This window comes from Schistocerca americana, chromosome 7, assembly GCF_021461395.2.
Source record: "Schistocerca americana isolate TAMUIC-IGC-003095 chromosome 7, iqSchAmer2.1, whole genome shotgun sequence".
In the NCBI taxonomy this organism is placed as follows: domain Eukaryota; kingdom Metazoa; phylum Arthropoda; class Insecta; order Orthoptera; family Acrididae; genus Schistocerca; species Schistocerca americana.
The window spans coordinates 350,553,240-350,580,085 of NC_060125.1; the positions used below are offsets into that span (position 1 = coordinate 350,553,240).

The following is a 26,846-nucleotide window of genomic DNA, read 5'->3' on the forward strand; positions in this document are numbered from 1 at the left end:
TACACGCTCCACATTCACTTCGCTCACACTGGGACGTCCGCTTCTCTTTGTCGGGCACAAGCAACCCGTCGTAACGAATTTTTTGTGCCAATGGTAAATGGCCTTCCTCGTTTGTGATTTCTTACCGTACTTGGTTCTAAAGATTCGTTGAACAGCTGTAGCACACTTGTTTTTGTCGAACTCCAACACACAAGAAGCTCGCTTCGCACGGGAACTCGCCATATTTGCGACTAGCGCTGACTATCGGCTACGCTGTGGTGGTACACATTTAAAAAAAGCTTTCAGGGTCTCTCCAAAATGAAATATGTATGATATCTGTATAATCTTTGGTTCTTGTGCAATAAATAATTGGAAGTGTTCCAGGACTTTATGTACACCCTGTGTTGTGGGGTGAATGCATGTAGGGGTGAACATGGTCCCCAAGCATATATGCATACTTGTTCTGAGCCACTGTGACTTCCAGAATGACTAGTTCACTCTGGCAATGCCACGAAAACATTTCCCAGACCACAACGTTCCCTCCTCCGGTTTGGACCCTTCCGACATCTGTTGCAGTGTGTTTTGCTTTCAGACGCCAGCGACCAACTGACCAATCGAGCATTAAACGTGATTCCTCTGGAAAGACCACCTGGCCCCACTCAGTGGACATCCAGTTACTGTACTGGCATGCAAATTGCAGCCTTCGTCGCCGATGAACAGGACGCATGAACCAGGTGTCTGTTGCCGACGCCGATACGTAGCAAAGTTCACTGAACGGTCGGTCGTTGAGGAAACACTGTTGGTAGCCCCTTGGTTCATCTGGGCCGTCAGGTTATCAGCAGTTGCACGTCTATTCCCCAGTACGTATCTCCGCAGCCATCGTTCACCCCTGTTACCTATGTCCTGTGGTGCACCACAGTTGCATAGGCGCCGGTTTTGGATAGTGCCATTTTGCCATGCACGATGTGCTTAAAACATAACGACACACGAACATTTTAAAAACTTAGAAGTTTCAGAAACGCCTCAACACTTGGCCCGGAAACAAATGAATGTGCCCTCTTGGACGATAGATAAATCAGTCCGTTTCCGCATAACAACTACGAGTGCATCCCCTCAGACATGCTTTATATAGCCACTGATCGACAGGGGATCTCAAGTTGATTCCGTGTTTCTAGATATCCGGAAAGCTTTTGACACCGTTCCTCACAAGCGACTTCTAATCAAGCTGCGGGCCTATGGGGTATCGTCTCAGTTGTGCGACTGGATTCGTGATTTCCTGTCAGGAAGGTCGCAGTTTGTAGTAATAGACGGCAATTCATCGAGTAAAACTGAAGCTATATCGAGTGTTCCCCAGGGAAGCGTCCTGGGACCTCTGCTGTTCCTGATCTACATAAATGACCTGGGTGACAATCTGAGCAGTTCTCTTAGGTTGTTCGCAGATGATGCTGTAATTTACCGTCTAGTAAGGTCATCCGAATACCGGTATCAGTTGCAAAGCGATTTAGAAAAGATTGCTACATGGTGTGGCAGGTGATAGTTAACGCTAAATAACGAAAAGTGTGAGGTGATCCACATGTGTTCCAAAAGAAATCCGTTGGAATTCGATTACTCGATAAATAGTACAATTCTCAAGGCTGTCAATTCAACTAAGTACCTGGGTGTAAAAATTACGCACAACTTCAGTTGGAAAGACCACATAGATAATATTGTGAGGAAGGCGAGCCAAAGGTGGCGCTTCATTGGCAGGACACTTAGAAGATGCAACAAGTCCACTAAAGAGACAGCTTACACTACACTCGTTCGTCCTCTATTAGAATATTGCTGCGCGGTGTGGGATCCTTACCAAGTGGGATTGACGGAGGACATCGAAAGGGTGCAAAAAAGGGCAGCTCGTTTTGTATTATCACGTAATAGAGGAGAGAGTGTGGCAGACATGATACGCGAGTTGGGATGGAAGTCATTATAGCAAAGACGTTTTTCGTCGCGGCGAGATCTGTTTACGAAATTTCAGTCACCAACTTTCTCTTCCGAGTGTGAAAATATTTTGTTGAGCCCAACCTACATAGGTAGGAATGATCATCAAAATAAAATAAGAGAAATCAGAGCTCGAACAGAAACGTTTAGGTGTTCGTTTTTCCGGCGCGCTGTTCGGGAGTGGAATGGTAGAGAGATAGTAGGAGTGTGGTTCGATGAACCCTCTGCCAAGCACTTAAATGTGAATTTCAGAGTAATCGTGTAGATGTAGATAGTGCTGCTGTCTGGCGTCTGTGGTTGCTTATTGCCTTTTGTTGTCGAACACAGGCGGTGGTCGTATTAATGTAACTGTATCATGTATTACTATCATCATGTCTGAAAGCAGTACTTTCTAAAAGACATGAGCAATTATATCTCAATGACGAGATTAGCATTGACATAGCACTCCATAAAAGTAACATGTATTTTTCGTATATTTATCTCTCCAGCTAGTGCTAGGCAGAACGTGGTAATAGAGACTAACGTTTGTAGTGAATTGACAGCACAAGGCGAAGATGAAGGTTTACATGTTAAATGCCGAAAATTAAAAACAAAGTTTACAGTGATTTGTTACTGCTTTTCATTTGTGTAATAAATGCTCGGGAAGATTAAAAGATTCTAAATGTCAAAGGTGCCAGGTTTCCTGGAAGTGTCGACGACTAAGGAAAAATTGGCAGAGCATTTACGAAAGGAACTGTTGTACTGGAGTGATATTGTCAGACAATAAACAAGTTATAAAAGCAGGCACTTCAATTTCACGTCATTATGAATGTTATAGTTGTGGCACGATCTGCTGCTTGGATGTTGACGTTTAGTTACGGTTTGTTTTTTTCTCTAGGAATAGGCCAATCGAGCGATTCTGAAAGTGGAGCTTAAGACAGTTGTAGAGTTGAAGCTCACAGTATGTCACTACTGGAACATAAAACGGCATACGCCGAATGTGGCTCCCTTTAACGAATTACCCGGACATTCTCACGTAATTCTGAAAAGAACAGGAATAGGAAATTAGTGTGAGCCTGGGGAAGAACCAGCGGCAGAGCAATGAGACGCCGCGTTCGTCGTGAGAATGAAACGCGGCGTGAACTAACGCAGAGCGTTTGGATCCGGACGTTCACCTTCTGTGATCCCAGGCGGCTACACTGCAAGCGACGATCTGCTAGCCATTCCCGTTCCTTGTGAGCTGTTTCGTAACTTATAAGATGCGGTACTAATTCATCCGCGTCGATGCACTATCATTATAGATTTGCATTGTTCAGCTCGACCGATAAGTCGTGAGATACAGACCGAAGGGTGGTTGTAATTAAACTTTCGCGACTTGACCCACTGTAGACGGAAAGTTACCCGGCTTTATAGGAACACTGTAGACGGAGGGTTGAAACACAAACATCAGGGTGCATTTCAATTGCAGGCAATCACTACGGGTCTGTACAAGGTGAGCAAGTCTTTACTTTAAGTTTGTTTTATCAAAACAACGGCAATAGTGCTGCTGCTCTTCGCGCGTAAATGAATGCGGAGAGCTCCTCTTTTCTCAACAGGGAAACGTGAATCGGAAGTTCGAATTAACCGTCAATTTAGGAACTGTTGCTGGGAGAGGCTGACCGCCAACTGCGCCACAAATTGTTGAAGTTATTGTTGCCACGGCTGAGAACGTCCGTAGTAGTGCTTGATCTTTCGGCAGTGCACGAGCTGAACATTTTATGATCCGCCGTTCGGAAAGTACCGGAAAAGTTGTGAAATGGTATCGGTAGAAACTTCGACAATCTTGGATGCAGGTGGTCGTCACATTGAGCAACGTTTATAATCTGTAACGTTAACACGGTACGCAATTAATAAATGTTACTACCTCATTTGGAAATTAAAATTTGATTCTTTCAATGATTTATTCGTTATTTCTCTTCCACGTGTTGTTACAAATGTTTCCCAAAAGTTTCATTGTCCTACGGTCACTCATCTTTCATGGGAGTCAAGTACGGAAGTTTAATTGTAACACCCATGTACTTCTAGGTCGGACATTATCATGTAGCGTTTTAGAAGCTATGATAATGAAGGCGGGCAACATTTTGCATTTCCTTAAGACAGTCTTCAACATTTCTACTAACTAAATGCGGAACTCCGTCTCATTTATTGTGTGCTAATTTTCCCATCTCTGCTTCATCCAAGATATTCGATAATGTGCATTGTTTCTACACTTTGTTCACAGTGCTCCTTCTAGGTTCCTTATGCATTAGAAGCTTGCTCTCAATAAGGCGCGGTGATATATTAGAGTAGGAGGTTAAATAGTGTCTCGAAACTGTATCAGTACCTTCGTCAGCCGTATTATCTCAGTTTAAACTACACTTATGCTCATAAATTAAGGATGATACTGTTTAACGGTGAAACAACGCTCTGGTGGGCGGTTTGCGGGTTTAAATCACCTCGGGGCATGACCATGCGTTGCATTTGACCTGCGGTCGTCGCACGGTGGCGCTGGCAGCAGTCCACACGCGCAGAGGTGTGTCGGTGCATGTCAGAGTACGGGGCAGTGAGTAAGTGTGCAGGCGTTTTCAGGCGTGCTAATGGTGACTGTGTGTTGAAAATGGCTCAAAGAACACATATTGATGACGTTGTGAGGGGAATACTAGGGCGACTGGAAGCTGGTCAAAGACAGCAGATCGTACCAAGGGCCCTCCGTGTGCCACAAAGTGTGATCTCAAGATTATTGGCAACGATTCCAGCAGATAGGAAACGTGTCCAGGCGCTACAGTACGGGACGTCCACACTGTACAACACCACAAGAAGCCCGATATCTCATCAACAGTGCCCGGAGACGGCCGCGGAGTACTGCAGGTAGCCTTGCTCGGGACCTTACTGCAGCCACTGGAACAGTTGTCGCCAGACACACAGTCTGCAGACGAATGAGCAGACATGGTTTATTCGCCCGGAGTCCTGCAAGGTGCATTCCACTAACCCCTGGTCACAGGAGAGCCTGTAAAGCCTGGTGTCAAGAACACAGTACATGGTCATTGGAACAGCGGTCCCAGGTTATGTTCACGGACGAGTCCAGGTATATTCTGAACATTGATTCTAGCCGGGTTTTCATCTGGTGTGAACCAGGAGCCAGATACCAACCCCTTAATGTCCTTGAAAGGGACCTGTATGGAGGTCGTGGTTTGATGGTGTGGGGTGGGATTATGATTGGTGCACGTACGCCACTGCAAGTCTTTGACAGAGAAACCGTAACAAGTCAGGCGTATCGGGACGTCATTTTGCACCAGTATGTCCACCTTTTCAGGGGTGCAGTGGGTCCCGCCTTCCTCCTGGTGGATGATAGCGCACGGCCCCAAAGAGCTGCAATCGTGGAGGAGTACCTTGAAACAGAAGAAATCAGGCGAATGGAGTGGCCTGCCTGTTCTCCAAACCTAAACCCCATCGAGCACGTCTGGGATGCTCTCGGTCGTCGTATCGCTGCACGTCTTCAAACCCTTACGACACTTCTGGAGCTCTGACAGGCACTGGTGCAATAATGGGAGGCTATACCCCAGCAGCTGCTAGACCACCTGATCCAGAGTATGCCAACCCGTTGTGCGGCCTGTGTACGTGCTTATGGTGATCATATCCCATATTGATGTCGGAGTACATGCGCAGGAAACAGTGGCATTTTGTAGCACGCGTGTTTCGGGTTGGTTTCCTCAACTTATCACCAATACTGTGTCATGTGTGTTTCTTATGTGCCTATGCTATTAGCGCCAGTTCTGTGTAGTGCCACGTTGTGTAGCACTACAGCCTGCAATTATTCTTAATTTATGAGCATGAGTGTAGTACTGCTATCACTGCCGCTGCTGCAGTTTCGGCAAGCGTCACAAATATAATGGTAGACCAAGACTCCTTGTCCACTTGTCGAGTATGGATCCGAATTCCAGCACGAAGCCCAGTTTCAGTCATGTTCCTTTTGTGGCACCAGCCATTGCCATCTGCTAATCCCCTTGAGCCCTTACGTCGTTTTGTCGGATTTCTACTCGTGTGTAGTCAGCAGATGAAGAAGAGCTCAGCGAGGGAGGTAGTCACCATCCCAATGAGATGTTTCGGGCAGCAGTAGACCAATCTCGAGTGCGAGTCAAGGCTGTTGTGGATTAAACAACGTAAACATGACACGCACTAAACGAATTAAAATTTCTTTCATTCGATTCATTATTTGTTATTTCTCTTCCACATGTCCTTGCAAAGTTTCATTGTTCTATGATCACCAGTTTCTCATGTAGGCACTCTGAAGCAGCGGAAGTTTATAATTAAACAGGGTGATTATAATTAATCACCCTGTACATAGCAAAAGGGCCAGTGCACGATTCCTAGTCGATAGTGTTGAGTACGACTTCACACGCAATGGTAAGTGGTGTGGCAACTGCTATCGTATGAAATCTGGATAGGAGCAGAAATGATCAGCGAACAAGTTAATACAACGAACACAAGACTTCCTTAACGTGTATTTCTCCAAACAAACGAAGACTCAATGCAAATAATGCAACAAGAAATAGTCTAGTTCGTACAACAGCAACAAAGGTGATGACGGAGCCGCGACTAGGTGGCGTCAGCCTGTTGTCCCATACTGAAGTTGCTCTAAGCGCAAGTCGGTTGCCTCCAGACCGTCACGTACTGTGGCGACAGAGGGCTTTCATAATCCAGAGCCGTTGGAGCTGTGGCTCAGTGCGTGTGCTCCAGTGGTCCGCCGGATCCTGTACAACTACTATTGGCATCAAACGAAAACTGGCAATTCCATTACCAACGTAACGACGCCCGTGGGGTAACATCTATGCATGATGCCACAGATATTAAATTTTTTTACATCTCCTTTCTCCTCTGGCAATCATTTATGTATGTAAAAAATGCTTATTGGTTCAGAGTCTACGATAAACTGCATGTCCACTCATGTAAGGGGTAGTTACGAAGTTTAAAGTATCACCTGTAATTAACTCACGGATTAGGCCTTTGGCCTATTTCGACAGGCTGGCTGCTGCGTACAAGCCATTATGAAGAGTGATCTATGCTCACGGGACATGTGATCAGCATGTCGTCAGTCCCTCCAGCCGTCATTGCCACTAGATGAATCCTGGAGATACCGTTGCTTCTGTATCCAAGCAACTCCTCATCTGGCCTCACGGGGCTGTGGGGACCCTGTTCCAGACCTCCCTACCCCAGAAAAACACGAGGAGGTACCCGGAATCGAACTTGGGCCCTTCCTCACCTAATGAAAAAACTCCGATCATTCGGCTAAGCAGGCGGCCAGAAAAAAAAGCAAATTATTTTTTTTGAAATTTCAGTCATTTTTATTGGCTGAGGTCGAGCAATCGTGCGTTAATTTAACTACAGGCTGTATGTATAGGGACCTCGGTTGCACAAAATTATTTTCAAATTGACCATGGTTTCGATAGTACTAAAATAAAAATTTACATAGGATTACGTAGGAAATATGATGACATGGCTTGAAATACAATATACTTAATACGATTACTTCCATAAAATGTACGAACAGTGTACTTACATTTAATCATACCAGGGCTGAAAAACATCTGAGCAAAAATTTTCTCGTCAAATAGAAATTGTCACAAGAATAAAAATAAAAATTTGAAAATGTAACATGTTTGTCAACTGGATAAAATATTCCATCGAAATACAATGGTAGCCGCGAGGCCGCTTAGGACCAAGAACTGCATCAAACCGCGTCTACCGTCACACTAGACGGCTAACAGGCCAAGGCAGCCACGAGTTGGACACGAAAACAGACTCGAGTCATCTAGCAAGAAGTGATCTAATTACAGAGAAGAGCAAATGAGGCACTGCAAGACAATTTTAACGATTACAGGTAACATCAGGAACCAGTCCATGGAACTTAGAACATACCGTAACAGTCTTATTTTACAAAAGAAATACAGTTCAAATAATGTGCACACAAAACACTATAATTGGAGGGAAAATGATGTTTAAAAGTCTACATTGAGGAAAGTATCGCCCCTCAGACAATTTTTAATTAGCGGCTCTATACCTTGAAAAAGTTTTTGTTGCGTAATTGCAACTGTTCGTTAAGAATGAGACCGTCCTTCAGGGATAAGTGTTTAAAAATCTCTAGCTCTTCTAATATGTTAAGCCTAAAGCCTTTTTTCTCTGATTACAAGATCTGGACGTCTTTTACATCTTTAGGATTACGTCCTGTGATTGACAAATGGTCAGCGAAAGTTGAATTGTGAACATCGGTACCTTTTTTGCGTAGAAGATGTTCCTTCGATCTTGTCGAAATAGCTCCGCTTGTTTGGCCTGCGTAATAGGCGGGACAGTTGCCGCAAATCATTTTATTGACACTAGAATTCTGCAAAAGAGAAAGCGTAGGTTTCAAGTTATGTATGATGTTACTTTTTAAAAAAATGATTAGTGCAGAAGGCTACTGTACAGTTATATCTATTTTGAAGCAGACGCTGTATCCTGTAAGAAATTGGACCCAGAAATGGTATAGAGAAATTTTTTTTTCCTTTTCATTAAGTTAATTATTAGAAAGGCCTAGGGCAGCGATTCTCTGATTGGTTCTCCTACTAAAATGTTATCTACTATAGAAGAATTATAGCCATTATTGACAGCAACAGTTTTAATCAGACTGATTTCAGAATTGAGATTTTCACTAGAAAGGGGTGTGTAGATGGCCCTATGAATAGCTGAATGAAAAAAGGCCTTCTTATGAGAATGCGGGTGTACTGAAGTGAATGGTATAATTTGATCAGGACTGGTTTCTTTACGGAAGATATTGAAGCTAATTTTGTCGTCTTTTATCATAAGAGTGAGATCTATAAAGTTTAACTGCCGGAACTCATTTTCGCGTTCACAGGTGAAAGAAACATTTTCATGAAACTCGTTGAACACATTAAAAGGCCTCTTGTAAATGATCAAGATGTCATGGACGTATCCAGCGTATGAAAGACTGTCTATAGTTGACGCTGAGAAATTACTGAAAATTTTACTTCTAAGGAATTAATGAACACATCTGCAAGAATTCCTACTGGGGGGTTCTCCATTGCAAGGCCATCTAGTTGCTGATATAGTTTTCCATTAAACTCAGAATAATTGTATTTCACTACAATACGAAGTAAATTAATAAGATCGGTTATTTACTCATCAGGTAAATCTTTTGTGAAGGTTGCAAGAACCGGCACATTTGTGTAAAGATTTTTAAATTCAAAGGAAATTAATTTCATATCTTTCTCACAGTGAACGTCTAATTTCATCAACAAAATCTTGACTATTGGAAACAATATAATTGCTGTGGAGAAAACGAACTATTTTTTTCAATATATCTTGCAAGAATTTGGCTAAGTCGTGATAGGCAGCGTTCATATGTTGGAAATTGGGCGTATCGGATGGTCTTTTTTATGGACTTTAAAATGAGCTCGTAAATTAGGCGGCTGTGGATTCATATTGATTAGCTGCTTTTAAAGGAAAAAAAAGTTTAAGAAGAGCTTTGGCATCGTTAATAGCGGTTTTGTGGAAGATTTACGATCTCACGCAAAACAAGGTAATCCTTTGCTAGTAACAATTCCCTTTCAACACTCTTGTCCGCGCTCTGTTCCGGATTATCAGGGATAAGGCTGCTGCTTAAATCGCAGGCAGCCGTGTTAATGCAGCTTCTTCCGAGACAAGGAAGTACGCCAATATGCCCAAAGAGCATACATTTCTGCTCTGTGGGTGTGCGCCAACGGCGATCTCACGTTGGTAACACTGGTTCCCGCCTGATCATATTGGGCCCAGCAAGTAGTTGGAAGGGTGACCGACCATTCGGAGTAAACCAGGTGCCGTTGGCTTTAAAGACACGCAGTTATCCCAAGCGGTGTCCAGTTAAGAAACTTGCACCAGGTCGTGCTGCCACAGGACATTTCTATGAAACGAATCGGACCAGAGGATTAACGACGGAAGGTCGGTGCGCCGACCAGCCTGCATACGGTTTTTCGGCGGTTTCCCAAGTCCCACTCGGTGAATACCGGAATGGTCCCATGTTCCGCCTCAGAAAAAAGCTACTCAGTCATTCAGAACTTTCTCAGACTTGAACACAGAGTTTACTGTGTACACAGACAGTTTGGGTACGCTGCTTTTCCTGGGAGGGATGGGAAAGGGGGGGGGGGGGCGAGATTGAGGACTGATGATGACCTTCGCCGTCTGTTCTCCTTAAACACTTGCTCAGCATCAGCATCGCCATCACGTTAAGCCTTCAGATCGCAAGAACGACGAGCGTTTAACAGCAGATCAGCACTGCGAAAATCCGGAAAGGTATAAGACTTGTTAATTACGGACTGCACTCTAACGGAGATACCTTTCACTAGCAACAAATGAAAATAACGTTTCAAATAAATCAGAGAACACAAAATGACCAACGTTTACTGCGCGCACTACTTAATATTAAAATACCTTTTTATAGAAATGACAATTAAATAGACACCCTAGCTGCAAGCAGGCGTTGATACACTTCATTGGGGACATGTTGAAAATGTGTGCCCCGACCGGGACTCGAACCCGGGATCTCCTGCTTACATGGCAGACGCTCTATCCATCTGAGCCACCGCGGGCACAGAGGATAGTGCGTCTGCAGGGACTTATCCCTTGCACGCTCCCCGTGAGATCCACATTCCCAACATGTCCACAACACTACATTCGTAGTGCGCCTAATAGATGTTTGTCCATCATTTTTATAACACAACTTTTCGAATACACTCAGAAAAAAATAAACATTTTAAACATTAAAAGAAAGGAAGAAAAGTAACACAACGAAACACATCGTCGGAGACGGCTGATTTTGTAAGATTCTCTACATTCAGCCAGAAATTGTGTTACAATTGGGGCTAGCGAATTTAATTTTCTATTAAACCAGATTGGTTTAGTTTCGTTCTGTATCATTACCGTGCCTTTCCAGATTCTTATTTCCTTTTCTCCGGGACCCTTCAACATAAATTCGTAAATGCTTATGTTTATATGTATGTGTGCGTACTTGAAGATGAGCAAAAAATTGGAAATTTGTGGTAAGGTCTTGTGGGACCAAACTGTTGAGCTCATCGGTCCCTAGCTTACATACTACGTAATATAACTTAAACTAACTTACGCTAAGGACGACACACACACACACACACACACACACACACACACACACACACACACACACAAACGCGCGCGCGCGCCCGACAGCCGAGGGAGGACTCGAACCTCCGACGGGGGGAGCCGCGCGGACCGTGACAAGGCGCCTGAGAACACTCGGTGAAGATGAGCGAGCGATCTGTCGGAATATAGCGGTAACGGAAAAGGTTTCTTGCTCTATCAGTTCTGTCTATAAGATTATAAAATAGTTCTAAAAGGAGGAGGAGCTTACCAACAACCATGCCGAGAACGCACAATGACGAGGGGTTGTCTCAGTTTACTGTAATTTCAGCAAAAGTCCAATTACACTCCAGATAAAATAACAATCGACAATAATTTTAAATATTAACAGAATAAGAACTGCGAGAACTATCAACTTACATGTATTTAGCCTTCACATACATTTACTCCTTCGCACTAAATTTCTTAGTGCACCCCTGCTCTTGTCGAAAAGGTCCTCCGGAGCTTTGGCGGCTCCTTTCATGTTCTTACTGCTCTGTTATGACTTGAAGTGAATCCTACGTTAGGCGCACACGTGGAAGCTATCGTCGATTTCAGCCCAACAGCTTCCACGTGCCCCGCTGTTTTGCGAACGACATACAGCTGAAGCTGCACTGCAGTCTCCAGTTATCAACGTATCTGTATTTCGCAACTGTAAGCCCAAACAGTAATTCTAGCCTAGCCAGAGTTCCGGTCTCTTCTGGTGCAGCAGCAGACGCATAAGGCTTCTTGCCGTGCTTGTTGCTGTGTTCGTAATGTAGTAGCTGTTGCCGTATAGTATCGTAAACAGTAATGGCTCGCAAACTCACATATGGGTTATAATGAAATAAGAATAGCTGGTACTAAACAAAGGCTATTCTTCGCCAAGTTCCGTTTATAATCCCTTCCGTATGGCTTTATACACTTTACATGCCAGCAACTGAAAATGAAGAAAACTGCTGTTTGACTAACAGTCCAATTACGTGCTTATCACTGCCGAAATGCGATATCGAAGAGCAGTAACTAATAATAATTACTGAATAAGTCTAGTAAATTGCAGGGCAAACTATGCAGTTTCGGGGTAGCGTTGCTACTGTAAAAAGAGCATTTCGCAGGCACTACTCCTAATGACAGGCATGGGAAGTGTGTTATAAAACTGTTATTCTGCGTGTAGTTTACGGTTGCAGGATGTGAACATATACAGGATGTTTGTTTTAACTTTAGGCAACTAAATATATCGAAAAAAGATCTATGTGAAAAGTTAATGTTAGTAAAGGAAACCTCTCCTGCGTTGGCGGTGTCAACTTCATATTTTCAAGCGGGAACCCCCAGCTTTTTATTGTAGACTATCGAACTCGCCAATGCTTCGCAACTGCTAAATATGTAGGGGAATTGTGTATACGTCCTAATCCCCTCCTCTGCCTCCCTCTCTCTATCCGTCTCCTCCTCTTTCCCCCTCTCTTTGTTCATCTCCTCCTCCCCCTTCCACTGTCCATCTCTTCTTCCCCTATTCTCTATTCACCCTCTCACTGTCCATCTCTTCATTCCCCCTTCCACTGTCCATCTCCTCTTCCCCCCACTCTCTCTCCATCTACTCGTCACTCCTCTCACTGTCCGTCTCCTCCCTTCCCCCTCTATGTGACCATTTTCTCCCCCTCCTTCTCTCTGTCCATCTCTCTTCCCCTCTCTTTCAGACCACGAGTCTTGTTTCTTGTTATTGCAAACGAAACCTCCATAGGGAAATGAAATCATTGGTAAACTGGTTGGGATCTCTAATATAAGGCGTACAGGACATACCTCTCCAGCTGTTGGATCTGTGAGGACAGTAGCTACAATGACAGTATTTCACGCAGTTTTAATCTGAGAGCGGGTAGGACTGCAAAGTTTCGGATAATTCAGACTCCGTAGTAGTAACCTAATCATAAGTCAGTAAGTTATAAATACAACATTCCTCTTTCCACCTGTCTGCGACAAAAAAAAAAAAAAAAAAAAAAAAAAAAAAAAAAAAAAAAAAAAACTATTGAGTATACGATTTTTTGTTTTAAAATTGTTTATAAGGGGTAATTGTGTACGTGGAATAAACAGTTTTGTTTAATGGTTTTAATGGCTTGATATCTAAGTAAAAACTGACTGCAAGAAAGAAAACGAAATTGCACATTTTGACACCAGAGCATTTTCTATTTCGCTGTCCGTTTTATCAGAAATTCTGTACGTTGTTGTTTAAAACAGTATATAGACTACATCTATCGGAATGTTAGTAACGTATCGCATAACCGTTTCAAGCAAAACGGTCGAGAGCTTTCGAGATTTTTGCTAATTACGTTTCTCCATTATACATCATATATATATATATATATTTAAAAATATGCAGCCAATGTGTGTCTGAATGTTTATTAGATAAGTTGGTCAAGAACATTTCGAGATTTTGGCTAACAAAGTTTTCCCTTTATGGATTACATGTATTCAAAAAGTATGTATCCTACGACCATCCGCATGTTTATTGGTGTATACTGTAACAAAATGGGAAAAAATCGATGAAAAGCTTTCAGAGAAATTTACTGATATTTCCCCTTTATGTATTACGTATATGTTTATGTACCATATACATTTAAAAACACGTAGCCTATGCCCGTCCGAACGTTTATTAGAGTATCGCGTAAAAATCTGATCTAAACTGGTCAATAACTTTTCTAGAGTTTTGCCAAATAATCCCTTCTTATGTATAATTTCCACATTGAAAAATATGTAATGTCCGTCAGAGAGTTTGTTAAGAGTGTTGTGTAAACATTTGAAATGAATCGGTCAAGAAATTTTCGAGTCTTGCTAAGATATATTTGTGTATCTCATATATATTTAAAAAACGAAGCAGCCTCTGTCCTTCCGGAAGATTGTTAGAGTATCACGTAAAAATCTGAGGTAAAGCAGTCAAGAACTTCTCGATATTTTTTTGGTAACAATGTTAAGCTACACTACCGCCACATTTCTTTGACTGAGATTTTCATACAGATACACCATCAAACTGCCCGACTTTTCCGGTGGAATTTCCAAAGATTTTCTTCCTTACGAACCGTGTCCTGATAATTGCGACCACAAAAAGAGTCAGCCAAGCCGATCGAGTCGTTCCGCAGTGATGATCTTTCACACATGCGCAGCTGATATACAATTCCGAGTCGACTCCAAAAAATACGTACGGTTTACTGAAGCCATTGTTTCCCATTCGTGATAGACGGTGCTGTAATCGACAATATCAAGTATTTTTATTTTCCCAAAAGACTAGGACACATTGAGTCTACAATTCATTTACGATGTAAATTTAAAACTTTGCGTTCTAACGGTTGATATTAACGTTGAAACGTTAGTTGAATGTTGCAAATGTGGTTATACAGTACAAAAAATGCTGCTAGACACTGACATTTCTGGCTAATAGGCTATTATTATGGTAATACAGTTTTCCATTCACTACGGGGTTAACAGGTGAGTCCCCCGACGATCTGATTGCTTGATTTCAGTGGCATCAGGTGCCCATTATTTGCAACTCTACAGTAGGTAAGTGCGCAAATAAAGGTATTTGATACAATTTTTGCTAATGAAACTGGTAATTTCATTCTTTATTACCTGCATCTTGGGAGATTATGGTTGGAAAGATGCTAACTTGACACGTAGCATAAGAAAGACGAAATCAACGTCTGTAAACCGTCGGAAAGTTGGCATAAAAATTTTGGGTCTACATCTACATCCATACTCCGCAAGCCACCTGACGGTGTGTGGGGGAGGGTACCTTGAGTACCTCTATCGGTTCTCCCTTCTATTCCAGTCTTGTATTGTTCGTGGAAAGAAAGATTGTCGGTATGCCTCTGTGTGGGCTCTAATCTCTCTGATTTTACCCTCATGGTCTCTTCGCGAGATATACGTAGGAGGGAGCAATATACTGATTGACTCCTCGGTGAAGGTATGTTCTCGAAACTTCAACAAAAGCCCGTACCGAGCTACTGAGCGTCTCTCTTGCAGGGTCTTCCACTGGAGTTTATCTATCATCTCCGTAACGCTTTCGCGATTACTAAATGATCCTGTAACGAAGCGCGCTGCTCTCCGCTGTATCTTCTCTATCTCTTCTGTCAACCCTATCTGATACGGATTCCACACTGGTGAGCAGTATTCAAGCTGTGGGCGAACAAGTGTACTGTAACCTACTTCCTTTGTTTTCGGACTGCCGATTAAAAATATTTAGTCCTAAGACTACTGATACGATTGCAGTATGTACAGTGCCTAACAAACACTGATGAGGCGCACTCTTCGGAACCACAGAATACAGACGGTGAAGCACAGCTACGGTGTCGGTTTACTTGCCGCCTCGCTTCGAAGTGTACCAGCCCGACCGCGGCGGGAGAATCGTGAACAGTTCCAATCGCTGATGTTCCACTTCCTGGTGCACGCAACTCGTGCTGTGTCACCTCAGACGCCGCTAAAAGCATCCATCAGTCACGGATACGGTCTGAGGCTGCAGTCTCAACCCGTTAGAAATGCCTTTCGCTGCCCATTGTTCTAAAGCATCTTCTTTCCCGGCTTAACTTGTTGGACCTACGACGTGAGATGATCGAGTGAAAGCTGTAAAGAAGTGGACAACATTTGCACGTAAAAGTTAAAGACACCATTTGGAGCAGAAACGGCACAAGGCAGAGATTCGAATTCGGCGTGTAGCGAGCAAGAAAGCGAAACCGACCATAGGAACTTCCGCCGTCGTGAAGTTAATGACATGAAACTAGCACAAAGCACTGGTGAATAGTGTGATATATCTGACGAGACGAAAGGAGGAATTCGAGCTGCGAGGAACAGAATTCATTCGATTTCCCTTTCACCTTTCAATTCAGTGGCGTCTCTTCCTTGAAGGTTGCTTGGAAAGTATCCATAAAATTCTTTTGCATTGTAGACCGCGTCGCATAGAAAAACGATGAATCAACGTCTGTGTCTACTGCAACCGGTATTCATGAGAGTATGTAACACTACTGAGACTGTCCCGGTAAATCCCCCGATCTTCATCCTACACAAAATGCCGGGAACCATCTGCAGCAGTATGTGAAACGTCCGAATCGTCATTTCCGCAGTTTGGTAGTTCTACGGTATTCGATGATCAAAGTGTGCCTTCATCTGGTTGTAGCATATATGAAGGTACTTCTGTGTTCTGTTCCTCGTCGACTTTATGTTTTCAAGGCTAGGGCTGGTGTTCCACGGTATCGTTATGAACTAATGAACAAAATACGAGCGTAGCAAATATCAGAGCAATTGTGCGATCGGATTGTAGAGTTTCTCGCAACAGAACACGGCGTGTCGTTCTGAACAGAGACAGGTTCTCGGACGCAAAAGCAACTTCCGGTGTGCCCCAATTGACTTTTTCAGGACTATAAATTTTTACAATATTTATGTTAATCACCTAATAGGTGCGCCTAGGCCGTAATTTTCATTATATAATTAGAGCAAGAGGACTAGTTACGACTGCCTTCTATAACTATCTTCAGCTCGTTCGAATCATAAAAACTAGTTGAATATGCATTGAAAAACATCATCATTAGCTACATTATGGGCAAATAAGATTAGGACAATATGTAGTTCAAGCTTCATCGAGACAGCCAGGTTGTAAACCATAGTCTCCCAACGTACAGGTATTAAAGAAGAAAAATGGCCAGTTGCATTAGTGAAAACTGCATCAAATGCCCATTATTTGCAACTCTACAGCAGGTAAGTGCGCAAATAAAGGTATTTGATACAATTTTTGCTAATGAAACTGGTAATTTCATTCTTTGTTACCTGCATCTTGGGAGATTATGGTTGGAAACCCAGCTCAGTCTCGATGAAACTTACAACTACATACTGTTCTAGTCTTATTTCCCCATTATATAGCTAATGATGATGTTCTCTATTGCATGATTTGAACGGTCTGAAGACGATTGTAGAAGGCAACTGAAATAGTCCTCATGCCTTCAGTGTATAGTGAATAGCCTAGTCTACGCATTACGTTTTTTTATATTAAACTTTTTTATTTAATAAATTACGTTAACACCGCTGTTCATTCCTGACAATTTCAGGCTTCACTAGCAAATAACGTCGGAAGTTCAATAAGACTTTTCGCGGATGATACCATTGTATACAGAAAAGTCGCAAGGCCATAAAATTGTAGCGCAGTACAGGAAGACCTGCTGAGGATGGTCAGTCAGTGCAGGGAGTGTCAACTGACCCTCTTCATAAACAAATGTAACTTACTGCCACTACGTAGACAGAAAGCCCCGTTACTGTATAATTATATGTTTCCAGAAAAAACACTGGAAGCACTTACTACTATTAAATATCTAGGAGTATGCGAACAACGTAATTTAAAGCAGAACGACCATTCAAAATTAATCGTGGGTAAGATAGACCCCAGAATGAGATTCACTGGAAGAATCCTTAGTGAATATAATCCATCAACAAAGAAAGTACGCAACACTCATTGGACCAATACTTTAATAATGCTAGTCAGTCTGGAATCCGTACTAGATAGGATTGGTGAATATCCTAATTTCTTTACAGTTTCATTTAGCAAGCGCGTTCCGGAGATGCTCACCCAGCTCTAGATGCAGACGCTGCATACGTTCTAGAAGAATGAACCAAAATATTGTTTCTTCCTACGTATGTTTCGCGGAAAGAACACGAAAATAAAATCAGAGAGACTCCAGTCCACACGGAGGGGTGCCAGCAATCATTCTTCTCGCCAAGCATACGCAACTGGAAAAAAATTCCGTTTTGTCTTCTTGACTTTAAAACGTAACCCCACCTTGATGCTCTCGTCAGTAACAGTCTTTAATAGTTTCTGCAGATCTTCGAGTCTGCTTGCAAGTTGGACAGCGTCGTCAGCATGTCTTATGTTTTTGAGGATAGCTCCACTAACCGGTAGTCCTCGATACTTACCATCAAGACGGTCTCGGAAAATCTTTTGCGAATAGATTTTGAAAAGTAAAGGGGAGGGCATGCAGCCCTGGCAAGCTTCTTTCATAATCAGTACTACTTCTGACAACTGATCATCGATACACGTATCAGCACTATGGTTCCAATACAGTTTCCGATCAATCGGATGTCACGATCGTTGTTCCTAGTTCACCTAAGATATTCTTCAGTTTGCCACGGTTTGGTAGCTTTGGCACAGTACTTAAATGACGTAGTAAACGGTAGGATTAAAATTGGTATTGGTAGCATTGTTAGGGAACGAAACATAAATGAAAGCGTGATAGAGAAGCTGTGAACCGACGACTTCTCTTTGTTTTGTTTGTTTGCTTCGCACGTAGTTAGAACCGCACGTCTTCCGGTGTTAGTCGTTACAGAATATAAATTGCATTGTATATGTCTTGTGACAGATTCATTTTAGCCAGGAGATCTTTGAGATTATCTGGCTGCCTCTGCTTCTTGGACCTCTGCTTCTTGGCTTCAGATATTTGCCTTGAAGTGACGGTTCTTTAGCACCACCCAGAGGACGCGCTCTCATTGGGGATCGTCAGCAGACAGTCCCCGGGTATCAGCACTCGGTTTGGTATACTCACCAGCAGAGTACTCTGCGCCTCTCTGGCTTTATAGTCCACACGTGAAAAAGATAGCCGCACAACTCAACGAGGCCATCCGCATTATTAGTGAGTCAAGATGACCTACTCTCACATACTGGCTACCTATCTTGAGCCACATTCCTCCTCGTCCTATCAGCGCTCTACTGCGTGAATGCCAAAAGATTGCTAGTAACACCGACCTTCAAATAGTGAACGACGTATTTCCTGCGGGGCGAAAAAAACTAAGACCAAGACATCGCACACTCATCACAGCCAGGACTCCCATGGAAAGTGAATTCAGTACTGTCGATGAACGGAGACGCTGCTGGCAAACAAAACTATTGCCCACATTGCTTGAAGCTGCCCTGCATCCGGATGAAGCCCCCTGGATTCGAACAGCCTCGGGCAATAAGGTCTATCTTGCACCGCATCCGAACGGGCCATGGACGATGTGCAGACACACCCTACAAGTGGGGCAAATCTTCATCACCATCCTGTGACCGTGGTGCGGAACGACAGAACAGTTGCTGATCTTGTATCGACATGTCCCGCACTTGCCTTTCGAAGATTTCCTCACAGCGATAAGTGATGTTATGAAGTACATAAAAGATCTTTATATCCGTCTATAGCTGTTGTTATTTGTGGTATTTTATGCTGGAGAGCTGTGCTTAAATGATGATGTGTTGTAATTTTTAATCTTTGTGTGTGTATTGTCTTACGATAAATAAATAATGCATTTCAGAAGTAATAAAAATTATTTGATCTCGTAACTTCTGCACTTTTATGTAATCAAAGCAATGATGAAAGTCACTTTACATGCACAAACTTAAAAATCTATATAATTACTGTTCCCAGTTTGTACTCAATAGGACGTTTTATGTATCATGAAAGGCAAGAGTTTGCTGTTATTATTGATAACTGCGAAAGATGTTTATGAATTGAATAACAAATATTGAAGCAATGTTTCATTTTTTTTTTTTTTTTTGCTTTAATTTAAGGGGAGTAGGACGTCAAATGGGCCGACTTGGAGCAGGAGAGGCACCAAACGACATTTTAATTTCCACTCTCTATACTTTTACAAATAAATTCATAAAACTTTGTCAGCACGACCAGGAAGGATTCAAGATTCAAACTCAAAGGAATGTAAGTTCGAAAGTATAACAAAATAATTTTTTTTTCATGTGAAATTTCATTATTTTTTCACTTACTATTGGCTGCAGAGGGTACCCGTGGTCTAGGGGTAGCGTCTTTGATTCATAATCAAAACGTCTTCGGTCCCGTGTTCGATCCCCGCCACTGCCTAAATTTTGATAAATAATCAGCATTGGCGGCCGAAGACTTCCGGCATAAGAAGTCAACCTCATTCTGCCAACGGCCTTGTCAAAGAGGGCGGAGGAGCGGATAGAGGTTCAGGGCACACTCTTGTCCTAGGGGTGGGAAATTGCCCCTAAAGGCGGAAGAATCAGCAATGATCAACGACATGAGGATGCAGAAGGCAATGGAAACCATTGCATTAAAGACACGTAACGTGTATCCACAGGACATGTGGCCTGTAATCGAAGAAGTGTCATGATGATCTCTCCATTGGCAAAAGATTCCGGAATACTCCCCCATTCGGATCTCTGGGAGGGGACTGCCAAGGGGGAGGTTACCATGAGAAAAAGATTGAATAATCTACGAAAGGATAACGATCTACGAGTCGGGGCGTGGAATGTCAGAAGCTTGAACGTGGTAGGGAAACTAGAAAATCTGAAAAGGGAAATGCAAAGGCTCAATCTAAATATAGTAGGGGTCAGTGAAGTGAAGTGGAAGGAAGAAAGGATTTCTGGTCAGATGAGTATCGGGTAATATCAACAGCAGCAGAAAATGGTATAACAGGTGTAGGATTCGTTATGAATAGGAAGGTAGGGCAGAGGGTGTGTTACTGTGAACAGTTCAGTGACCGGGTTGTTCTAATCAGAATCGACAGCAGACCAACACCGACAACGATTGTTCAAGTATACATGCCGACGTTGCAAGCTGAAGATGAACAGATAGAGAAAGTGTATGAGGATATTGAAAGGGTAATGCAGTATGTAAAGGGGGACGAAAATCTAATAGTCATGGGTGACTGGAATGCAGTTGTAGGGGAAGGAGTAGAAGAAAAGGTTACAGGAGAATATGGGCTTGGGACAAGGAATGAAAGAGGAGAAAGACTAATTGAGTTCTGTAACAAGTTTCAGCTAGTAATAGCGAATACCTTGTTCAAGAATCACAAGAGGAGGAGGTATACTTGGAAAAGGCCGGGAGGTACGGGAAGATTTCAATTAGATTACATCATGGTCAGACAGAGATTCAGAAATCAGATACTGGATTGTAAGGCGTACCCAGGAGCAGATATAGACTCAGATCACAATATAGTAGTGATGAAGAGTAGGCTGAAGTTCAAGACATTAGTCAGGAAGAATCAATACGCAAAGAAGTGGGATACGGAAGTACTAAGGAATGACGAGATACGTTTGAAGTTCTCTAACGCTATAGATACAGCAATAAGGAATAGCGCAGTAGGCAGTACAGTTGAAGAGGAATGGACATCTCTAAAAAGTGCCATCACAGAAGTTGGGAAGGAAAACATAGTTACAAAGAAGGTAGCTGCGAAGAAACCATGGGTAACAGAAGAAATACTTCAGTTGATTGATGAAAGGCGAAAGTACAAACAAGTTCCGGAAAAATCAGGAATACAGAAATACAAGTCGCTGAGGAATGAAATAAATAGGGAGTGCAGGGAAGCTAAGACGAAATGGCTGCAGGAAAAATGTGAAGACATCGAAAAAGATATGATTGTCGGAAGGACAGACTCAGCATACAGGAAAGTCAAAACAACCTTTGGTGACATTAAAAGCAACGGTGGTAACATTAAGAGTGCAACTGGAATTCCTCTGTTAAATGCAGAGGAGAGAGCAGATAGGTGGAAAGAATACATTGAAAGCCTCTATGAGGGTGAAGGTTTGTCTGATGTGATAGAAGAAGAAACAGGAGTCGATTTAGAAGAGATAGGGGATCCAGTGTTAGAATCGGAATTTAAGAGAGCTTTGGAGGACTTACGGTCAAATAAGGCAGAAGGGATAGATAACATTTCATCAGAATTTCTAAAATCATTGGGGGAAGTGGCAACAAAACGACTATTCACGTTGGTGTGTAGAATATATGAGTCTGGCGACATACCATCTGACTTTCGGAAAAGCATCATCCACACAATTCCGAAGACGGCAAGAGCTGACAAGTGCGAGAATTATCGCACAATCAGGTTAACAGCTCATGCATCGAAGCTGCTTACAAGAATAATATACAGAAGAATGGAAAAGAAAATTGAGAATGCGCTAGGTGACGATCAGTTTGGGTTTAGGAAAAGTAAAGGGACGAGAGAGGCAATTCTGACGTTACGGCTAATAATGGAAGCAAGGCTAAAGAAAAATCAAGACACTTTCGAAGGATTTGTCGACCTGGAAAAAGCGTTCGACAATATAAAATGGTGCAAGCTGTTCGAGATTCTGAAAAAAGTAGGGGTAAGCTATAGGGAGAGACGGGTCATATACAATATGTACAACAACCAAGAGGGAATAATAAGAGTGGACGATCAAGAACGAAGTGCTCGTATTAAGAAGGGTGTAAGACAAGGCTGTAGCATTTCGCCCCTACTCTTCAATCTGTACATCGAGGAAGCAATAATGGGAATAAAAGAAAGGTTCAGGAGTGGAATTAAAATACAAGGTGAAAGGATATCAATGATACGATTCACTGATGACATTGCTATCCTGAGTGAAAGTGAAGAAGAATTAAATGATCTGCTGAACGGAATGAACAGTCTAATGAGTACACAGTATGGTTTGAGAGTAAATCAGAGAAAGACGAAGGTAATGAGAAGTAGTAGAAATGAGAACAGCGAGTAACTTAACATCAGGATTGATGGTCACGAAGTCAATGATGTTAAGGAATTCTGCTACCTAGGCAGTAAAATAACCAATGACGGACGGAGCAAGGAGGACATCAAAAGCAGACTCGTTATGGCAAAAAAGGCATTTCTGGCCAAGAGAAGTCTACTAATATCAAATACCGGCCATAATTTGAGGAAGAAATTTCTGAGGATGTACGTCTGGAGTACAGCATTGTATGGTAGTGAAACATGGACTGTGGGAAAACCGGAACAGAAGAAAAATGGCTCTGAGCACTATGGGACTTAACTGCTGCGGTCATCAGTCCCCTAGAACTTAGAACTACTTAAACCTAACTAACCTAAGGACATCACACACATCCATGCCCGAGGCAGGATTCGAACCTGCGACCGTAGCGGTCGCGCGGTTCCAGACTGTAGCGCCTAGAACCGCTCGGCCACATCGGCCTGCGGAACAGAAGAGAATCGAAGCATTTGAGTTGTGGTGCTATAGACGAATGTTGAAAATTAGGTAGACTGATAAGGTAAGGAATGAGGAGGTTCTACGCAGAATCGGAGAGGAAAGGAATATGTGGAAAACACTGATAAGGAGAAGGGACAGGATGATAGAACATCTGCTAAGACGTGAGGGAATGACTTCCATGGTACTAGAGGGAGCTGTAGAGGGCAAAAACTGTAGAGGAAGACAGAGATTGGAATACGTCAAGCAAATAATTGAGGACGTAGGTTGCAAGTGCTACTCTGAGATGAAGAGGTCAACACAGGAAAGGAATTCGTGGCGGGCCGCATCAAACCAGTCAGTAGACTGATGAAAAAAAAAAAAACGTTGCATTTGATGCTATAGGTACACTTTTCTTCACAAGTAGGAGAGATCCTTCGATGAATTTTGCACAGTATACAAACCATACTTACAGGTGTATGAAGCCCTAGAATTTATTTAATTAATGAAAAAATGAATGAGCTGTTACATTTTAAACTTCATGTTTAGAAAAAATTCAAATTTTTTGGTTAATTATCTCAATTTTTAGCGCAGTTTTTAATAGATTTGGAAAATTCTATAGAGTTTCATACACCTGTAAGTATGGTTTGTATGCTGCGCAAAATTCATCGAAGAATCTCCTTTAGTTATGAAGAAAAGTGTACCTATAGCAACGAATGCAGCCAATAGTAAGTGAAAAAATTATGACATTATACATGTAAAAAAATATATTTTGTTATATTTTTGAGCTTCCACTGCTATGAGCGTGAATCCTGAACCCTTCCTGGTCTTGCTGACATTGTTTTATGACATTGTTTTAAGACGCCGATCAATTGCTTCGAACGTCTTCCTGTCGGGACACCGTTCTGGAAATCTGTCTCGATACAAACGCACCGCGCCACGGCTATTGCCCCGTGCTAATCCATACATCAAATGGGCATCTGCCAACTCCGCATTTGTAAACATTGCACTGACTGCAAAACCACGTTCGTGGTGAACACTAACCTGTCGATGCTACTTACTGATGTGCTTGATGCTAGTACTTTAGAGCAATGAGTCGCACGTCAACACAAGCACCGAAGTCAACATTACCTTCCTTCAATTGGGCCAACTGGTGGTGAATCGAGGAAGTACAGTACATACTGACGGAACTAAAATGAGCTCTAACATGGAAATTAAGCGTTTCCGGACACATGTCCACATAACATCTTTTCTTTATTTGTGTGTGAGGAATTTTTCCTGAAAGTTTGACCGTACCTTTTTGTAACACCCTGTATATCATCACTCAGTTTCTAGACGGTCCGCTGCTTCCAGTTTCTCTGGGAATCTAGTAAGACACTGTAGGCATACGTAAACAATGCGATCGAAATTAGTCTACGCCCGATAGGTATGCAACACACACAACGTATAGGCAACACTGTTAAGATCTTAACTGACCAAGACTACTAGGAAAAGTACCGCAGTCTACGAATACTTATGATAGGCTACGATAGCCTACGGTAGCTTTACAATTTTAGTTCTGTCCGAATTAGTGTTCTCGCTCTCATGCACTAGATGTTGATGGAACCTTAAACCATAGCTCCTCTTCCTCTCATGGGAAAGCGGTGAAAGCGTGCGCGAACTCTCTCCGACGGAAACAAAAATGTATCCGTTCCGTGAGCCGATCGCGGCACGACCGCTTAGCGCTCTCCGTATCCCGTAGACACGCGAGAAGAAACTGTCTGCGGGCAACGAGGCTAGAAGAAGCCGCGACGCCATCGGTTCCGCGGCGCTGCTAATGGTGCGGGTGCTGCAAAACAGGGCACCGACACTCCGTCTCCCAGAGACTTGTTTCCGGCGGCTGTCGCTGAACTCATCTGCTATCCGTTAGCCAGGGACCGCCGCGCCGGAGCGTGGCGGCTGCCTCCACTCCACCAGCTGGTGACTCCCACAGCTGTACGCTTCACCGGCGGGCGACGCGAAATCGGAAAGCGGCAAACGAAGCCCTCGGGGCAGCTGTGACGGTGGGATTCGTCCCGTCACCCGATCATCACAGTGCATACGTTTCCTGGCGCGCCGCGGTCTCTCGTCAGTCAGCCAGTGTGGCGGCGGTGCTAAGACCACAGAGACGACTTTCCTCGTTGTCGGTTTCTCCGACAGATTTGCGCACGCTTTTCATTTCCGCCATTCCCGAAGGCGGCTGAGGTATTCTACAGATGAAAAAATTTTTCGGCTGGGCTTCAATCCTTAATAAAGCCAGTGCAATTAAATTATGGAAAATTTTAGAAAAGACCAGTGCGCATCAGAATCTAAAATACGTATTTGAAAGTACGCACATACACAACAAAATCAAAGAACGAAAAGAAAACCCGTTCGTGCCAGTTAAGGGTGTTCATTATCACCCACAATAATATACAGGGTTATTCAGCTGCCACTACCGATTCGTTTTATGAAACCTGCACTACATTTGTGCCAGGAACGGTATCAAGACAGGTGACAACCACGTAATCGATATACACTACTGGACATTAAAATTGCTACACCAAGAAGACATGCAGATAAACGGGTATTCATTGGACAAAAATATTATACTAGAACTGACATGTGATTACATTTTCACGCAATTTGGGTGCATAGATCCTGAGAAATCAGTACTCAGAACAACCACCTCTGGCCGTAATAATGGCCTTGATACGCCTGGGCATTGAGTCAAACAGAGCTTGGATGACGTGTACAGGTACAGCTGCCCATGCATCTTCAACACGATACCACGGTTCATCAAGAGTAGTGACTGGCGTATTGTGACGAGCCAGTTGCTCGGCCACCATTGACCAGATGTTTTCAATTGGCGAGAGATCTGGAGAATGTGCTGGCCAGGGCAGAAGTCGAACATTTTCTGTATCCAGAAAGGCCCGTACAGGACCTGCAACATGCGGTCGTGCATTAGCCCGCTGAAATGTAGGGTTTCGCAGGGATCGAATGAAGGGTACAGCCACGGGTCGTAACACATCTGAAATGTAACGTCCACTGTTCAGAGTGCCATCAATGCGAACAAGAGGTGACCGAGACGTGTAACCAATGGCACCCCATACCATCACGCAGGGTGATACGCCAGTACGGCGATGACGAATACACGCTTCCAGTGTGCGTTCACCGCGATGTCGCCAAACATGGATGTCACCATCATGATGCTATAAACAGAACCTGGATTCATCCGAAAAAATGAAATTTTGCCATTTGTGCAACCAGGTTCGTCGTTGAGTACACCATCGCAGGCGCTCCTGTCTGTGATGCAGCGTCAAGGGTAACCGCAGCCACGGTCTCCGAGACGTCGTCGAGCTGTTCGTGCAGATGGTTGTTGTCTTGCAAACGTCCCCATCTGTTGACTCAGGGATCGAGACGTAGCTGCACGATCCGTTACAGCCATGTGGGTAAGATGCCTGTCATCTCGGCTGCTAGTGATACGAGGCCGTTGGGATCCAGCACGGCGTTCCGTATTACCCTTCTGAACCCACCGATTCCATATTCTGCTAACAGTCGTTGGATCTCGACCAACGCGAGCAGCAATGTCGCGTTACGATAAACCTCAATCGCGATAGGCTACAATCCAACCTTTATCAAAGTCGGATACGTTATGGTACGCAATTCTCCTCCTCACACGAGGCATCACAACAACGTTTCACCAGGCAACGCCGGTCAACTGCTGTTTGTGTATGAGAAATCGGTTGGAAAGTTTCCCCATGTCAGCACGTTGTTGGTGTCGCCAACTTTGTGTGAATGTTCT

At 43.3% G+C, this 26,846-nt stretch overlaps 1 protein-coding gene and 1 non-coding gene across 2 annotated transcripts in view; one reads left to right on the forward strand and one right to left on the reverse strand.

Annotated features, from left to right (window-relative positions):
- Window positions 1–26,846, forward strand: part of LOC124621817 — a 524,408-nt gene that overhangs the window by 102,258 nt on the left and 395,304 nt on the right. The gene's annotated exons all lie outside the window — the stretch shown is intronic.
- Trnat-ugu lies at window positions 10,495–10,569 on the reverse strand. Its single transcript has one exon. It is a non-coding gene; the product is annotated as a tRNA-Thr (tRNA).